Source organism: Rhynchophorus ferrugineus, unplaced genomic scaffold (genome assembly GCF_030347505.1).
Source record: "Rhynchophorus ferrugineus isolate W39M unplaced genomic scaffold, kcgeb_rfMv2 rfM1, whole genome shotgun sequence".
Lineage (NCBI taxonomy): Eukaryota > Metazoa > Arthropoda > Insecta > Coleoptera > Curculionidae > Rhynchophorus > Rhynchophorus ferrugineus.
In genome coordinates this window covers 72,513,115-72,519,114 of record NW_027472580.1, presented here as the reverse complement: position 1 = coordinate 72,519,114, position 6,000 = coordinate 72,513,115, and the positions used below count along the sequence as shown (strand labels likewise).

The 6,000-nt window shown below is 26.8% G+C and overlaps 1 protein-coding gene across 1 annotated transcript in view; it reads left to right on the top strand.

The window, feature by feature from the left end:
* Positions 1-916: 916 nt before the first annotated feature.
* The window catches only part of LOC143190135 (potassium channel subfamily K member 18), a 447,462-nt gene continuing 442,378 nt past the window's right edge, over positions 917-6,000 (top strand). The window contains exon 1 of the mRNA XM_076394264.1: positions 917-1,059. The gene's annotated coding sequence lies outside the window, so the exon portion shown is untranslated. The remainder of the gene's footprint in view (positions 1,060-6,000) is intronic.

Genomic DNA, 6,000 nt, shown 5'->3' with positions numbered 1-6,000 from the left:
TCCCAGTGCGAATTCCTTCCACTAAATAGTATAAGTGTTCCTATAAACGACCAGACGAACATTCCTACAATCTTTTAACAATATCATTATATTAAGGTCGAATAATACATCTGTAAATATTTTTTTTATATATGTTAAAGTCTCCCTTTACCAACCATGGGTTTATCTGGAGTGCGCCTAAAGTTTAACGTGGGTCCGAACCACGGTCCTCAGCATTAAGTCTACTGACTGGCGAGTCCTTTAAGAAGAATGGGACCATATGCCATAACACATACCATAGAAAATCTTCTGTAGAGCATGTGTAGAAACATATAATACCTAATTAATGCTCACAAAAAGGGTAAACGATTTCTATGCTAGATAAAAAAAATTAAATTAATAGACTTATAATTGATTGAAAGTAAATGTTAATTAAATACAAGTACTAATATTTTATTTTATCAGCTATGAATATGTTCTAGCGTCATTTAGAGTACAATAATACGTAATAAGGACAAACATAATAATGTTATATTTATCAATAAAAGTTACTGACACATTTCAAAAACACCTATCCAGTGTTTTATATATTCAAATTTCAACATGTAAACAATCAAATTTAAATAAAATTTATATCAAATGTAAATTGTACGACAAATATTCACGTCTACAGACATTCGGTAAATCAAAAAACATACCGAAAATAAATTCCACAACAATAAAAATATTCAACAAAAAATTCTTATCGAAAGAAAATGTCTTGTGCGCCTGGCAAGTTTCCTCGCGTCAAGCATCTACGGCAAGTTTTTAGTTGAGCCAGTTCATGTGCGGCCTCGGAGTAGCGATCATACCCTCCACTCACCGCCCCCCAAAACAGTACGTCAGCAACGAGATAGACAAAGTACGCACCACCGTGAGGTATCGTTTCTCCCTCTCGTCGAACAAACATGAACGAATGTCCGATGTACTTTTTAAATTTTCGAACAGTTTAAAGTGGCCGTCATTTTACAAATTACCGGATGATGTGAGAGAATTTTAAAAGTGCGAGGTTCAAGTTGAGGCATTGCGACACCGGCAAAGGTAATTTATAATTCCAATTATAAAATTCTATTTAAAAAGGGTTTTATTTGAAAAACACGCAACCTTATAAGTTCTATAATTAATCCGTGATATTAAATATACATTTGAGCATATTAGAATGAAAGTGATAGCCTATTTTTACTATATGTAAATTGGATTTTCTTCTTTTTTATTGATGTAGAAATAGTACAAAAAGGATTAATGGAAGTTTTAAAATACTGTGTTATTTATCGGCACATAATCAATAAAATAGTTGAAGAATTTATCGAATTATTTATTCGTAATAGTTCTAATAAAACCTACATAATCGACATACGTGATTAGTTCAATGGAATTTATTATAACTTTTTTTGTTACGTGTTTTCGTTCTAAAACGATGTTAATTAAATAAAAAAAAAATATTGGTTAATTTTTTATATATGTTCATAGTTTCTTTATTATATATCTACAATAATTGTTATATAGACTATAATAATTCCATGCAATATTTATATTTGAAAATATTTGAATGGTATAGATGGCTTAATGTTTTTCTATTTTATTTCTTGTGCAACTTGTTGTTGGACAATATAACATATAAATGTAATATAAATGGCCAATTAACTAGTTTTTATTAATTAGTTTCGTTGAGAATGTTAATTAAATGAAAATAAAAAACATAAGATATTTTTTTATTTTTCATAATAATACTTTATATATTGCAGTTCAAGTTACGTTACAATACAATTTAATAATATAATTAATTATAGTTTTATTTAAATTAAATTTATATTATGTAATTAAATTAATATAAATGTAAATTAATCATATTGTTTTATGTTATTTTGCTTATTTTATATGATATTCTATCAATATATGTCAACTGATCATGTCAAAATCTCATTTGTATATTAGTGACGTATCTTAAATATTTGGGAACACAGAGCTATCAATTTTATTCATAATTGATAGCATATTGTTACCACATGTTAGATTCTTTTTATTCTATATTGGAGTAATATAAAATGCCTTAATGGTATTTTAAACTACTACAGATAATTATCAAAAAATAGTCAATACAGAAATTAAAGTATTAATCGAATTATTCATTTATAATTGTAATAAAAACTACAAAGTATATAGTCAGTTGGATGGAATTTATTTCATAATTTTATACTATATTTTTAATTAAATTAAAATTTGTATTAATTATTTTTTAATATGAGTAAGTGTATATGATTTATTCTATATAATTTTATTTTAAATATGTCTTGAATTGGAGATGGTTACCTGGTGAAGACTATAATAGTTCCATATAATTAGATATACATTTGACATTATTTTAATGAAATTGATACTATTTAATGAAATTCTGTTGATACTTAGTAGCAAAAAATCGATGAAATAGTGATTTTAGTAATAATTTGTATCGATTAGAAATATTTATTAATGATATTTAATAATTCTGACAAGGCTATGTAAATTTCTATGGAGAAGATTCTATCAAAATTATAAAACAATTATTCTTTAATTTTTATTTTTCTGCTTTATCTAAGATAAAATAAAAATCAAAAAAATATCGACATACATAAATAGATGACAAAATTGGTTATTTATTAGTTTTATGTAGACTTTAATAATTTAGTTTTATTAAATATTTGTTGGATTCCTCTTTGTAATATAGAGATAAGATATTTTAGTACTTTTATGAGAATTTTTTAGTGAAACTAACTAAAAATGTCTAATATGACCTCCATATTCAAAATATATAATTAGTTTAATTTATTATTTTGTTAAACTTATTTTACGGTAATTTTAAAGCTTTATTGTTGAATATTATGAAGATTTATGAAATATTTGTGCGCAAATTCTATCTCTAATTACATCATTTCGATATATGTCAGAATGTCAGCCTCTATTAGTCTGTAGTATAATCACGCTTATTAAAATTTTATCGATAAGTATATTACTTAAATAATTGTTTCTAAACATACTAAGATATTGTTACTTATTAGTAAATATTTAGAGAAACATTGCTAAGTATTAATTTGATCTGCGTTAAGATAAATATGGTAGGCATATAAGCAAATATATTATGATCACGTTCAAAAGTTTGTAAAAATGATGACATCGCAATCATTCAAGTGCTCATAGAGACAGGTATTTCGATGAATTCTCTGGTTTACTTCTTTGGCAGACAATAAAAATTATCCCCTAAATAATGTCGTCTGTTATAAGATCATTTATTCTATTTTGAAATAAATGCATTTTTTGACCACAAATAAGAAACTAATTTATATTTTCAATATATCGTTATGATTTTAGGAAATATTTATTTGTTTAAGATTGTTTGGTTACCACTAAAATAATTTTAGTATTCTAAATTATTTTAAGTGTATATAATATTTTTTCGAATTTGACTTCACGCAATAGCTTCACTGGGATATTGATACAGCAATTATACTTTTTAATTAACTAAATAATTTTAATTATAAAATTAAAATTTTAAAAGGAACACTCTGCGTTATTAATTAATTTTGCTTCTTGTTTAATTTGCCTCGGTAGATGCTTCACATAATGACGTTAACATTGCTGTTATTCTACTGTTTTGGATAATTCTAAATTCAAACCTTTGACCCAAGTTTGTTTTAATTTAATTAAAATAAGTTATTTGTCTTAGTTTCTGCAATAATTATAACATATCTGTCCAGCAATGAATGTTTGTTCTATTTTATAAAAATAACAGAACAATGTTGTTTGCTTTTATTTAAACAATTTTTAAAAAATTGCAAAAATTAGTTGTATGATTTATTTGCTAAATATGAAATTTGTCCTAATTATTATTGTCGAATTAGTATCGTTTCGTTCAAATTTTTATCACTATTACTAACTGTAATAATATTCTTTCTTATATCTATGGGATAATAATTATTATTTATCACAAATTATTATTTTTATTGCCTATGGGGTTATAACAAAAATTAATGCAATTAAATATTTTCAATTGTTTCTCCGAACTTAACTGTACTTAATATTTAGAAACAATTACATATTTCAACTAAGGGAAACTTATAAAAAAACATATTCAAGTTTTTAGACTAATTTTAGGTATTAGGTATTTTAATTTTCTTTTTATTTACAATAATTTATATAGGTCTATAAATGTAATTAAATATGAATATATTAATCGAAAATATTACCAAAACTAACAAAGATGTCTTTAGAAATCTAAACAGGTTAGAAAATTATTATTAATTATCTTGTGACAAATATTCCTCATATTTTGGAAGATGTTAATCAATAATAGGATGAAATATTTCCATATGCGTTTTTTCTCTTTTACAGCAGAATATATCAGTCCTATCAATTAATTTTAAAGGATTTACTTATGCTATGACTGTGTATTAATAGCATCGGATACAATTGTAAGCAACTTTATGTTGAAGCCTTATAGACTTTTTCGTCAAGTGTAAACAATAATTTTTTTCAATGCGTTGAATGTGTCCGAATTTGTACCGAGTAAATTCCATTTGCAAGAAGTTATATTTTTATTTCAATTTGAAGAAATATCAATTAAACTGAAGATTATCGAATGCTCTGTGAAGTTTGTGTCAACCATGCCTCATCGATTTCAAAGTATGAACACTGAGACGTGGAAGAGAAAACAATATTTTAAATTAAATACATTTTATTTCCTGTCTTATTTTGAGTAAATCAATACCCAAAGACGACTTACTGAGAATGTACTTACTGAGAACGAAAGCCTGGTTTTGGCTAATATTAACAGGAATTCTACTGGGTTTGATTATTGATAATTTTCCTGTTCAATATTTATTTTCGATGTGGTTAACAATACTTTCTTCAAGTCTTTTAACGGTACTTTCATGCTTAATACTCTTAACAATGCTTATTTCAAGGTTTCCTTCAATCAATGCCCATTTCATTTCTTTCTTTATCACTGCCTTTAACAATGCTGTTTTCAAATTCTTTTTTTCTCAATTCTCACCTCAATGGTTTCAACAATGCTTATTTTAAAATCCGTTAACAAATCTTTCTTCAAAACTTCTCACACCAATAGAACACGTGCCTTTCGGACTCTTAAGGAATCCTCGAAAATGTCATGAAGAGTCTTCTTAATATTTATGGTTATAGGCGCCATAAGGAATCTTCTATCAGGTCTAACTTCTGACACGCTTCATCTAGACTCGGTATATAACCCCCATTATCCGAAACACTCGACAACAAGCCGATGGGATATCCTTTTTTTGAACACGTCTGTTTCGTTTACTCGGTTCCCTTCTTGGTTCGCATAGTTTCACCAGACATTCGACACAATGCGATGTTATATTTTGTCTTAATCCATAATTCTTTTCCTATGACATACGTATAAAATAGAGTTCAAATTGCGAAAATCAGTTAAAGATCCACTGCATTAGACCCCTAGACTATACAACAGAAATATTATTTAATTAATGTAAACTTAAATTTACACGATTGCCCCAAATATAAATAATTAAAAATGCGTCGCAACCATTTTAATGTTTGATGGAGTTGTGATTTTGACAGCAAACGCAAAGAGTATACTGGGCAGTAAAAGAATTGAAATTGAAAACGAGGGTTTGAAGACATTACTTGATGAAAGTATAAATAGTGATCGCTGTCGACTACAACTAGAATATGAACAATGACACGATAATGTTATTCTTCAGCATGAAACAAAAGCATGAAAAATTCGATGTTCTAAAACTAATTAAAATATATATGGAATCATTAAATTGCTACTCCACCCGCCATATTCTCCAGACCTTGATCGATTCGACATAAAAGCCGTAACCTGCCTGAGCATTGCTTCATTTCTTGTGAAGGTACCAAAAAACACGGCTCATTCGAAATGGAATCCCTAAATTGCCTGAAAAATGGGAAAAAGTAGCGGCTAGAGATGGATTTTTCACAATAGAGCTA